The sequence below is a fragment of the Giraffa tippelskirchi genome, chromosome 6, assembly GCF_054371585.1.
Source record: "Giraffa tippelskirchi isolate mGirTip1 chromosome 6, T2T-mGirTip1v1.2.pri, whole genome shotgun sequence".
Lineage (NCBI taxonomy): Eukaryota > Metazoa > Chordata > Mammalia > Artiodactyla > Giraffidae > Giraffa > Giraffa tippelskirchi.
Window position 1 is genome coordinate 177,384,805 of NC_137280.1, and position 13,381 is coordinate 177,398,185.

General features: G+C 43.5%; 1 protein-coding gene across 3 annotated transcripts in view; it reads left to right on the top strand.

Moving 5' to 3' along the window:
• Positions 1-13,381, top strand: part of MAN2A1 (mannosidase alpha class 2A member 1) — a 188,144-nt gene that overhangs the window by 16,381 nt on the left and 158,382 nt on the right. The gene's annotated exons all lie outside the window — the stretch shown is intronic.

Below are 13,381 nucleotides of genomic sequence, written 5' to 3' on the forward strand. Positions count from 1 at the left end.
CCTGGCATTCACCTCTTACTCCACTGCTGCGCTACAGTTCCAGAGGAGCTTTAAAATGCTGTTTGTTGTTTGATCCCAAAGCGTCCACAGTGATGATATGGGTGTTTCTTTCCTGGTAAAATATTTTTAACCATGTCTTTTCCCACCTCCTTTATGTAAAGATAATATATAATCTTGTTAGATCACAGCACCCCTGGGAAAGTAGCTGATAAAGTCACATGGTCTCACCTTCCTTGCTCCACGGTACGAGCTCTCAGCTCCTTAGGCTCCTAGCCCTCCACCTCTTCTACGCGCATTTGGACAGACTTCCTTACACTGCAAGGGTAAGGATGCTTGCTGAGCTTCATATAGGTCAGCTCTCTGCCAGCTGTATTATTATTGTTCAGTCACTCAGTCATGTCTGACTCTTTGTGATCCCTGTTTTACAGATGAGGAGACTGAGGCAGAGAAATTGTGTAATTTACCCGAGGTTCAAATTTGGCTTGGCTTTATTTTTGTCCTGTTTTATTTTCCAGCTTTATTGAGAGATAATTGACATATAGCACATAAGCTTAAGGTGTACAAGTGATCATTTGATACATGTATAGTGAAATAATGTTAGTGGACATATCCATCACCTCACATACTCACTATTTCTTTTTTATGGTGAGAAAACATACATATACAGTATCTTTAACTGTAATCATCATGCTGTATGTTAGATCCCCAGAATGTATTCATCTTACAACTGTTAGTTTATCCCTTTAGTAGCATCTCCCCATTTGCCCCTTTGCCAAGCCCTGAGTGACTACCACTCTGGGTTTCTTTGAGTTTTTAGATTCCACATATAAATGATACTATATATTGTATGTATTTCTTTGACTTACTTCACTTAGCTTAATGCCCTCAAAGTCCATCTGTATTATCATAGGTAGAGGAGTTCCTTCTTTTTTTTATGACTGAGGTGTGTGTGTGTGTTTGTACCACATTTTCTTTATCTGTTGATGGACACTTAGATTGTTCCGTTGTCTTGGCTGTTGTAAGTAATGCTGCAGTGAACATGGGGATGCAGACATTTCTTTGAGATCCTATTTTCACTTCCTTTTTATATCTACCCGGAAGTGGCATTGTTGGGTCCTGTAGCAGTTCTGTCTTTAATTTTTTGAGGAAGCGCCATGCTGTTTTCCATAGTGACTATACCAGTTTACATTCCCACTGAGAGTGCACAAAGGTTCTCTTTTCTCTACACCCTTACTAACACTTGCTACCTCTCGTTTTTTTGATAACAACATTTTACCCATTATGACGTGATATTGTTGTTTTGATATGTGTTTCCCTGATGATTAGTGAGGCTGAGCACCTTTTTATGTACTTGTTGGCCATCTATATGTCATCTTTGGAAAAATATCTGTTCCTCTGCCCAATTTTTAATCAGATATATATATATTTTTAAATACTGAATTGTATGAGTTCTTTATATGTTGGGTATTTATTCCTTATTAGATATATGTTTGCAAGTATTTTTTTCTTGTTCCATAGGTGCCTTTTTTGTTTTGTTGTTTGTTTCTTTTGCTGTGCAGAAACTTTTTAGTTTGATGTAGTCCAATTTATTAATTTTGCTTTAGCTGCTTGTGTTTTTGGGGTCATATCCAAAAAATTGTTGCCCAGGCTAATGTCAAACATTTTCCTTATGTTTTCTTCTAGGGGTTTTATAGTTTCATTTCTTACGTTTGAGTCCATTTCAGTGGTATAAAATAGGGGTCTAATTCAGTTCTTCTGCTTGTGGCTTTTCATTATTCTCAACATCATTTGTGGAAGAAAATGTCTTTTCCCCATTGAATATTTTTGTCTCCCTTATTAAATATTAGTTGACCATATATGTGAGGATTTATTTCTGAGCTTCTGATTCTGTTCCATTGCCTGTGGATCACTTTTTATGCCAGTGCCATACTGTTTTGATTGTTGTAGCTTTGTAGTACAGCCTGAAATCAGGAAATGCCAGCTTTATTTTTCTTTCTCAAGATTGCTTTGGCGTTTTTAGGTCTTTTATCATTCTATACAGATTGCAAGATTGTTCTTTCTATTTCTGTCAAAAATGCCATTGGAATTTTGTTAGAGATTGCAGTGAATTTTGTTAGTGTGGCATTGGGCAATATGGGCATATTAACAATATTTGTTCTTTTGACTTATGAACAAGGAATATCTTTGCATTTGTTTCTGCTCTAATATTTGTTAATTCCTTCTGCTAGCTTTGGGCTTAGTTTATTTTCCTTTCTCTATTCCTTGAGTTGTAAGGTTAAGTTGTTGGAGATCTTTCTTTTCTTTATGTTAACGTTTATAACTATAAATTTCCCTTTTAGAATTGCTTTTTGCAGCATTTACTGGGTTTTTGAATGCTATGTTTCCATTTTCATTTGTGTAAAGGTATTTTTAGATTTCCCTTTGGTTTCTTCTTTGACCCATCAGTTATTCAGAAGTGTGTTATGTAATTTCCACATATTTGTGAATATTCCAGCATTCTTCCGGTTAGTTGATTTCTGTTAGTTTCTTGTTAGATTCCATGCTGGTGGGAAAGGATACTTGGTGTGATTTCATTATTCTTACATTTGCTGAACTCGCTTTGTGGCCCATCACATCACCTGTGCTGGAGAGTGTTCCTTGTGTGCTCAGAAAGAATATGTGTTCTGCTACTATTTTATGAAATGTTCTATACGTGTCTTTGATCCATTTATTCTAAAGTATGGCTCAAGACCAATGTTTCTTTGTTGATTTTCTGTCTGGATGATCTATCAATTGTTGACAGTAAGGGTATTAAAGTCCCCCAGTTCAGTTCAGTTCAGTCACTCAGTTGTGTCCAACTCTCTGAGACCCCATGGACTGCAGCACGCCAGGCCTCCCTGTCCATCACAAACTCCCAGAGTTTACTCAAACTCATGCCTATTGAGTCGGTGATGCCATCCAACCACCTCATCCTCTGTCGTCCCCTTCTCCTCCCACCTTCAATCTTTCCCAGCATCAGGATCTTTTCTAATGAGTCAGTTCTTCTCATCAGGTGGCTAAAGTATTGGAATTTCAGCTTCAGCATCAGTCCTTCCAATGAACACCCAGGATTGATTTCCTTTAAGATGGACTGGCTGGATCTCCTTGCAGTCCAAGGGACTCTCAAGAGTCTTCTCCAACACCACAGTTCAAAAGCATCAATTCTTCAGTGCTCAGCTTTCTTCACCATCCAACTCTCACATCCATACATGACCACTGGAGAAATCATAGCTTTGACTAGACAGACCTTTGTCGGCAAAGTAATGTCTCTGCTTTTTAATATGCTGTCTGCTGCTAAGTCGCTTTAGTTGTGTCCGACTCTGTGTGACCCCATAGATGGCAGCCCACCAGGCTCCCCCGTCCCTGGGATTTTCCAGGCAAGAACACTGGAGTGGGTTGCCATTTCCTTCTCCAATGCATGAAAGTGAAAAGTGAAAGTGAAGTTGCTCAATCGTGTCCGACTCTTAGCGACCCCATGGACTGTAGCCTACCAGGCTCCTCCGTCCATGGGATTTTCCAGGCAAGAGTACTGGAGTGGGGTGCCATTGCCTAGGTTGGTCATAACTTTCCTTCCGAGGAGTAAGCGTCTTTTAATTTCATGGCTGCAATCACCATCTGCAGTGATTTTGGAGCCCAGAAAAATAAAGTCTCTCACTGTTTCCATTATTTCCCCTTTTATTTGCCATGAAGTGATTGGACCGGGTGCCATGACCTTAGTTTTCTGAATGTTGAGCTTTAAGCCAACTTTTTCACTCTTCTCTTTCACTTTCATCAAGAGGCTCTTTAGTTCTTCGCTTTCTGCCATAATTGTGCTATCATCTGTATATCTGAGGTTATTGATCTTTCTCCCCGCAGTCTTGATTCCAGCTTGTGCTTCATCCAGCCCAGCATATCTCATGATGTACTCTGCATATAAGTTAAATAAGCAGGGTGACAATATACAGCTTTGATGTACTCCTTTCCTGATTTGGAACCAATATGTTGTTCCATGTCGAGTTCTAACTGTGGCTTCTGGACCTGCATATAGATTTCTCAGGAGGCAGGTCGGGTGGTCTGGTATTCCCATCTCTTTAAGAATTTTCCACAGTTTGTTGTGATCCACACAAAGGCTTTGGCATAGTCAATAAAGCAGAAGTAAATGTTTTTCTGGAAGTCTCTTGCTTTTTTGATGATCCAATGGATGCTGGCAATTTGATCTCTGATTCCTCTGGCTTTTCTAAATCTAGCTTGAACAATAAAGTCCCCTACTGTTACTATATTATCTGTTTTTCCTTCAAGTCTGTTAATAATTGCTTTTAATATATTTTGGTGCTCCAATGTTGGGCACATATGTATTTAAGATTGTTCTATCTTCTTGACTAATTGGTTACTCTATTGATATATAGTGGCTTTTTTGTTTCTTTTTACCATTTTTGGCTTAAAGTCTATTTTGTCTGATAGAATTATACTTCAGTTTTGGTTTTTATTTGCACAGAATATCTTCTTTTCAAAAAATTGCTAGTTTATTTATTTATTTTTTTGACTGAGTTGCAGAGCTTGTGGAATCATAGTTCCCCTGCCATGGGTCCAGCCTGGGCCATGGCAGTGAGATCTCCGAGTCCCAACCACAGGACCACCAGGGAATTCTCCGGAGTGTCTTTTTCTACCCCTCTCCTTTGAATCTTTGTGCCTCCTTAAAGCGGAAGTGAGTGTTGTGTAGGCAGTATTTAGTTAGGTCTTGCTTTTTGTCCATCCAGCCACTCTGTTTTTTATTGGAAAATTTGACCCATTTACATTTAGAGTAATTACTAATTGGTAAGCGCTTACTAATGTCATTTTGTCATCTGGCTGTTTTGTACTTCCCTTGTTCTGTGTTCCTCCCCTGCTGCCCTCCTTGGTAACTTGATTTGCTGCAGCGCTGCGCTTTGATTCTCTTCTCTTTCTCTTTGGTGAATCTGCTGTTGCATTTTGCTTTGTGGTTACCATGAGGATGAGGCTCAGATGAAACATTCTGTAGTTATAACAGTCTATTTTACCATGATAACAACTTAACTTCGATCACAGACCAAAACTTTTACCCTTTTACTCCGACTTTTGATGTTTTGATGTCATGATTTACCTCTTTATATAATGTATATCCACTGACAAATTACTGTAGCTAATAGTTATTTTAATACTCTTGTTTCCTTAACTTTTTTTTTTAATTGGAGGTAAGACTATCAGCTACCATATTACAGTATTAAAGTATTTTAAATTTGACTATATAGTTACCTTTACCCGTGTGTTTTGCATTTTCTATGTTTTGGGGTTACTAATAAGTGTGTTTTCAGCTTGCAGACTTTTTCCCAGCATTTCTCATAGCACAGGTGTTGTGGTAGTAAGTTCCCTTTGCTTTTGTTTGTCTAGGAGACTCTGTCTCCTCCTCATTTCTGAGGGACGGCTCTGCCGGGTAAGTGTGTTTTCAGCTTGCAGACTTTTTCCCAGCATTTCTCATAACACAGGTGTTGTGGCAGTAAGTCCCCGTTACTTTTGTTTGTCTAGGAGACTCTCTATCTCCTCTTCATTCTGAGGGACGGCTCTGCCGGGTAAGGTGGCGGTTCTTTTCTCTCAGCACTTGACATTTACCATCCCGCTCTCTCCGGCCCTGTAAGGTATCCAAGATTCCTGCTAGGAAGTCTACCAGGAGCCTAATGGGGGTGTCCCCTAAAATTTACAGGCTTTTCTTTTTCTTTGTCTGACTTTTGTCAATTTCATTATACTGTGTCTTGGTGTGGATCTCTTTAAGTTTATTTGGTGACCTGTTAGCTTCATGAATCTGATATCCAAATCTCTCCGTTATTTCATTTAGTAAGCTTTCTGCATCCTTCTCCTTCTCAAACTCCAATAATTTGCAGACTGGGTCTTTTATTGGTATCACACGGAACATGTAGACTTTTAGAATTCTTTCTCATTCCTTTTTCTTTTTTCTCCTCTAATAGGATGATTTCAATTGATCTATCTTTGAGCTCACATATTCTTTTTCCTGCTTGGTCAAGTCTGATGTTAGAACTTTCTATTGATCATTATATTCTTCAGCTCAAAATTTCTTGTTTGGTTCTTGCATATATTTTCCTTCTCTTCATTGAACGTCTCATTTTGTTCTTATATTGTGTTTCTGATATTATGTTGCTTATCTGTGTACTCTTGTAACTCTGAGCACCTTTTGAACAAGTGTTTTGAATTATTTGTTGGGCAATTCCTGTATCTTCTTTTGTTTGGGACTAGTTACTAGGGGTTTACTATATTCCTTTGATAGAGCCATGCTTCCTTGATTCTTTGTGTTGTAGCCTAGCAAAGTTACCTGCATTTGAAGAAGCCCATGGCCTGACTTCAGTGTGTGAAGCATTTCCCCTGTGTGTGGGGCATGCTGGAGGATGCTGTGACCCCGGGTCTTAGTGGGTCAGGGCTTCAGTGCAGCGGGGTGTGGCTGCATCAGCCTTGGGGGTAGTGTGATGTCGTTTTGGCTCAGGCCCCTGGATGCTGTAGCGTTGATGTGTGTGGTTTCTGGTGAGTGCTGCAGGTGTCTGCAGAGGGCTCCAGGGCTGTTTGAGTCCTCAGGGGCCCTCCTGGGTTCCACAGCTATGTGTCAGACCATACGGTAGTGATGGCCAGCATGGTGCTGTGCACACATCCGGCTGTGGGGCCAGCTACAGGGACCAGGGTGGCGGCCAGGCTGGTTGCAGATGTGCATGTAGCTGTGGGGCTCCAAGTCAGCAGCAAAGCTGGAGCCAGCTGTGGGTGCGCAGGTGGTTGCAGGCATCTGCTTGTTGGTGTGTTGTGGTGACAGCTCAGTCACGCCGTGGGCATGCAGCGGAGCGCAGGTGACAGCTGCCGGGTCTGTGCCGCTGGGCACGGTGGTGCCTGCAGTGACAGAGACGGGACGTCCTCCTGACCCACACGCCGCTACGAGGCCTAGCTGCACAGCGTCTTCCTGGTGTGCAGAGGCAGCAGAGGCTGCTGACGTGCATCAGGTTGGCGGCATCTTGCATTGCATGGCTGGCAGCCCCAGAGGCCTGAAGTGGCTGCTGGTGTGGCTCCCGGGGTCCAGAGAGGCTACGTGGGGAGAGCAGGAGGGCGCTCGGGGGGCCAGCGTCAGGGAGCGTGCCCGCCTGCGGGGCGAGAACCGGTGGGGTCCGCGGGGCTCCTGTGGCTGCCGTGCCGGCCGGGGGCTCCTTCGGGGTGGCAGCTGCCGGCTTTCTCTGGGGGACGGGCCCCGGAGCCGCTCCCACCCGGCTGTGTAACTGCTCCTGGGAGCCCGGTCTCCCCGTGGCTCGCGTCTCTGTGAGTCTCTCCATGCAGTGCCCCAGAGCACTGAGGACGTTGGCCCCTTGCCCTGCTTCCCTTTCCCAGAAAGAGGAACTCTTTCCAGCTGTGGACTTCCCTCTTGGCATTGAGCAGTGCCAACCTGGGGGCTGGGATGAGGCAGGCAAAGTGAGGCTGCTGTCCTTCTTTTTGTGTGTGGTATTCTCGAGTGTTTTTGGTTCCTCTGCGTTGCTGAGATTCTGTAAGTAGCCTCCAGAGCTCTCCCAGAACAATTTTGTTTGTGGATAATTGTCTAATTGTTGCTCTTTGTAGGAAGGTGGGGTTGAGGGTCTTCCATGCTGCTGTTGTGGTGACGCCACTCGTTTGACTTTGTTTAGAGTCTGCTCTTAATCACAGTTGTTGTTCCCTTCAACATAATTTTAGAAAGACAAACCTTTGTTACAGCAGTAGCAGCAGTGATATCTTCCTGAGTGTTTACTTAGTGGCAAAAGTGAAAGTGTTAGTCACTCAGTCCTGTCTGACTCTTTGTGATCCCATGGACTGTAGCCTGCCAGACCACTCAGTCCAGGGAATTCTCCAGGCAAGAATACTGGAGTGGATTCTTCTAGGGAATCTTCCTGACCCAGGGATCAAACCCGTGTCTCTTGCGTCTCCTGCATTGCAGGCAGATTCTTCACTGTCTGAGCTACCAGGGAGGCCCTTCCCCTTGGTGGCAGACTCAGTGCTAATTCATTTATAACCATTGCAAGCAGTGGGTATTAGCACCATATTTTGCCTGTAATGAAACTCAGGCTTCTGAAAGTTAAGCTCCTTTCTCAAGGTCACAGTGCTGCTAAGTGCTGAAACTAGGATTAGAACCCAAACAGTGTGATCCAGAACCCATGTACTTTAACTTTTTAGCTGAACTGGTTTTACCTTTATTTGGTAAAAGGAGTCATTAAAAATAAAAGTAATCATTATTTGCTGCTATTAAAAATAAAAATGTGCTACCCTCCCACATGGGCATGAGATGGGTGAGCGTTAGTGTCTGGTTTAAACGGGTTATCAAACGGCGCCGGTCTGTGAGTGCATGTCGCCCTGTGGGGAGGTGAAGAATGACTTGCCAGATGGTTGATTGTCTGCTGCCTCCTCTTAGGCGGCAGTCTCCAGTCTTTTTTGGCACCAGGGATTGGTTCTGTGGAAGACAGTTTTTCCACTGACCGAGGTTGAGGGGTATGGTTTCGGGATGATTCAGGCACCTTACACATATTGTGCCCTTTATTATTACTGCATCAACTCCACCTCACATCATCAGGCATTAGATTTTGGAGGTTGGGGACCCCTGGTATCTCACTGAAATGCGTGACTTCAGAGCCATAGGTCCCAAACCTAAATGATCACCAGAGTCACCTGTGGAGCATAAACATTGCCGTTTCTGGGGCCCTACGTGAGATTCTGGGGTAGATCCCAGGGATTTGTACCTTTGAGCAGCCTTTACAATGAGTCTTAATGGTCACTGTTAGAGCCTGTTCACACACCAACACTCACTACAGTGACAGAATCCAAATGCAGAAAAACCTCGATGTGATGGAGTGACAGCTGACTCTAACAAAATCAGATTTAAAGGGGAAAAAAGCATCAGGTGTACACACAAGCATACAGTGGGGAAAGCTTTTTTCTTTAGAATGCTGGTTATATACATGCAATATTATTTCCTGTAGAGTTCCCTTAATTATATGTTTGATTTGGTTGCGTGAAGATTCCCTATCACTAACATGGCAGGAAGGATTCTAGACTTGTCTCAGGGTTCAGTATCCAAACACCCTCAGTCACCCTCGTCAGCTGGAAATCATAGCTCATTGAGCCAGAGTTACTGACGGCTGTGAAACCTGAAAACATTTGATTGGACTTTACAGAATCCATAATCTTTGCTTTAGAAAGGAAGCCACATTTTTTGCTCTACTCACGAGGTCATGATGGTCACCCTGTGGCTGAATATGGATCAGTTTCTCATTTCCCAGACAGTCCATGAAGATCATCCTATTATTTAGGGCTTCTCATTCTTTTCTTACCTACATTTCGGGTTACAGTGAAGGTTTTTTCTTTCTTTAAAAATTGTTAGTTTCAATTTTATTTGTATTTGTAGTGTAGGTGCCACAAAATGACAGTTACTGCTTCTTTGTCTTAGAAAAAAATGTTGCACACTTTTTTTTTTAAAGTAAATATTTTCATTTCTGTTTTGTGCCAGGCATTGTGCTCGGCATCAGAATACAGGTACAATGGTGAGTATAACAGCTGTAGTTCCTGTACTAAATATAGTGATTCATTTAGTGATGAAGATGGGGGAAAAAATACATGAATAAAATACACAAAAATACTGTGGAAGAAGCAAAAAAAATAAGCTGGCATGAAGTATAACATGAGGAGGCCTATTTTAGAGAGGATGACTGAAGAAGACCATGCAGAGGGAACATTTGAGAAGGGGTGAAACACTGTTTAAAGAGAAAACATGTGCAAGATCTGGGTGAGGTGGGAGGAGCTGGTTTAGGGCTGAGATGAGATAAGGGTGTGGGCTTCTCTGGTGGCTCAGACAGTAAAGAATCCACCTGCAACGTGGGAGTCCTGGGTTCAATCTCTGGGGCAGGAAGATCCCCTGGAGGAGGGCATGGCAACCCACTCCAGTATTCTTGCCTGGACAAGAATCCCATGGACAGAGGAACCTGGAGGCTACAGTCCATGGGATCACAAAGAGTCGACACAGCTGAACGTCTAAGCGCAGCACAGCACAAGATAAGGGTGTGGCTAAGTAGAAAGTGAAGAAGAACTAAAGAGCCTCTTGATGAAAGTGAAAGAGGAGAGTGCAAAAGTTGGCTTAAAATTCAACATTCAGAAAACTAAGATCATGGCATCTGGTCCCATCACTTCATGGCAAATAGATGGGGAAACAGTGGAAACAGTGTCAGACTTTATTTTCTTGGGCTCCAAAATCACTGCAGGTGGTGACTGCAGCCATGACATTAAAAGACGCTTGCTGCTTGGAGAAAAGTTATGACCAACCGAGACAGCATATTTAAAAGCAGAGACATTACTTTGCTAACAAAGGTCCGTCTAGTCAAAGCTATGGTTTTTCCAGTAGTCATGTATGGATGTGAGAGTTGGACCATAAAGAAAGCTGAGCACCAAAGAATTGATGCTTTTGAACTGTGGTGTTGGAGAAGACTCTTGGGAGTCCCTTGGACTGCAAGGAGATCCAACCAGTCCATCCTAAAGGAGATCAGTCCTGGGTGTTCATTGGAAGGACTGATGCTGAAGCTGAAACTCCAGTCCTTTGGCCACCTGATGCGAAGAGCTGACTCATTGGAAAAGACCTTGATGCTGGGAAAGATTGAAGGCAGGAGGAGTAGGGGACGACAGAGGGCAAGATGGTTGGATGGGATCACGGACTCGATGGACATGAGTTTGGGTGGACTCTGGGAGTTGGTGATGGACAAGGAGGCCTGGAGTGCTGCGGTCCATGGGGTCGCAGAGAGTCGGACACGACTGAGCAACTGAGCTGAAGCTTGAGGAAAGAGCGAGGTAGGGAGGTAGATATGCAGGTCCTTATTGAGTCTAGTGTGAAGTGTTTCAGTTTTTTTTTTAAAGTACCATGAGAAAGTACCACTGGATTGAATAAAGGTATTCCATCTTAGGAGGGCGTGGATCTAGGGAATCAGTTAAGAAGCTGCTTGGACTGTAATGGAGGGCAGCCCGGGGCGGCGGGTAGCGCGCAGCCTCTGCTCTGCGCCCTTACCGTCCGCTCCCTGAGCAGGCCAGGATCCCGGGCCCTCGGTGGTCCTTGTCCACCGTGGGTCCTGAGCTCTCCTAGGATCTGACACTGCCAAGTCTGCTTCAGCTAACCAGGCCCCTCCCTCCCCTCTCTAGAAGAGGGCTGTGCCAGAAACTTTCATTCACTTTGGGCTCTTAGGGCCTCAGCCACGCATCTCCCTGCGTAGCCCCGTAATGAGCCTGTCACTGTTCCAAACGCCAGTGTTGCACTCTGGTTTGGCCTCGCTCTGCAGGGACACACGGACTTGTGGTTTTGTAACCAGTAGGGCCCTTGAAGGGAATGGCGGGGCTAAGGGAAACACCACAGGTTATTTTTTGGGTAGATGATGTTAAGTTGAACCCTAAGAAACTGGTGACATTTGACTATTTCTAGCTTAATAGAATGGTAATTTCATATTCTTTGACCTAATATAATGTTATACTATTGAGGAGGCGTCACTTTTAGAAGGGGAATTTGATGAAGCAGTGTTGAGGGAATTTAGCCAAAAAGAATACCTTTGAGCAATTGAGAGATGGGTTTAGAGATCACCAGTGGAGTGCTGGCCTTTGAAGCAGAGAGGAGGGCACATATCTTGTTTCAGTTGTAACAGGAAGGAAGAATGATGTGCAGATTCAGCCGTGCTTGAATGATCATAGTGATGCCAGTCCCGACAGCTAGTGTCTTATATGGGGCAAGTAATTGCATAATGACTTTTTCAATTTAGCAGTAGATGTACATAGACTGATTCTGTTCACAGGACAGTGTGAGTACTGATCCTGATTTGCTGGTAGTAGGCTCTGAATTGTCTCTCAAAAGTCTTTGCTATCAGTGATTGTTTCTCCTTGACTCGGTTGTTCTCTTTCCCCAGAAGCAGAATCAATCAAGCATCGCGGCCTCCCTCCTGCTCCTGACAGCACAGCACTGTGCCCTCCCTGTAGAACTGGTCAGCAAATCAGAGAATACAGCGGTTTGCTCACAAGTGATTTTCTTGCCCTATAGAAAATTAGCTTTTTCAATATTACCGTCAGTGTTCTTTGACATGTCAGCATAATTGAAACATTATCTATGATTTCTGTTACTTCAATGCAGACTGCAAGTGTATCTTTTTAAAGTAATATCACTCTTCTCTGACATATATACTGCTGCTGCTGCTAAGTCGCTTCAGTCGTGTCCGACTCTGTGCGACCCCATAGACGGCAGCCCAGCAGGCTCCGCCGTCCCTGGGATTCTCCAGGCAAGAACACTGGAGTGGGTTGCCATTTCTTTCTCCAGTGCATGAAAGGGAGAAGTGAAAGTGAAGTCGCTCAGTCGTGTCTGACTCTTTGCGACCCCATGGACTGTAGCCTACCAGGCTCCTCCATCCATGGGATTTTCCAGGCAAGAGGACTGGAGTGGGGTGCCATTGCCTTCTCCGGACATATATACAGAACTATGTATATTTCAGGAATTTCAGCTGTTTGGAGCAAGACTTTATGCTACTGCATATTATAGTTTAAAAAATGATTTTCACTAGACCATTATGCTAGCATATCCCCAGGCCATGATTTTCTCTATGGACTCATTATTCAGCACAGAATTCCAGGTACTGATCATTCATTGTGTCTTTAAAGCTACAATGAACTTAAAACTCATCTTAAATGCCTGCTGGATCCTTCTTCATGGAACACCGATCACCTGTAATGTTTATTGTGTTGTAGCACTCTCATCCATGGGTTATGGGACTGGGGCCACAGTGAGAACATTCCCCAAAGGAGCTTAATTAACTGTTTTTCAGTGTGTTCTTTTAAGCTGCAAGTAACGTGGCGATGTGCATGGCTCCAAAATGATCTTTTCCTGAAAGTACAGAAAGATCTGGAGAAACACAGCACCCGTGAATTAATGTATACATTATCATTGTCTGATGAAACACATGGCATCTTTAAAAGCTCTGGGATGGTGGTATTTTAGACTAAGGTTTTATTTTATGGAGGTGTGTAGCTTTACTGCAGGCCAGACAAGTCACATGTTCTAATTCTGCTTGGAATCAGAGGAACTTGATTTACTGTTGTTACCTGCTGTGGTAGAAATTGTAAGTATCACTGAAGTAGGCTTGTGTCTTCGGTACTGGAAATATTCAACAGAACTCATCAGAAGTGGTTTCAAAAAGCCTCAGTCTGGGGTATTCTGATGATGAGTGAAGAAAAATTTTCCCTTATTTCACACAGCCTTTGATATAGTGCATTTCAGTTCAGTTCAGTCGCTCAGTCATGTCCGACCCTTTGCGACCCCATGAACCTCAGCACGCCAGGCCTCCCTGTC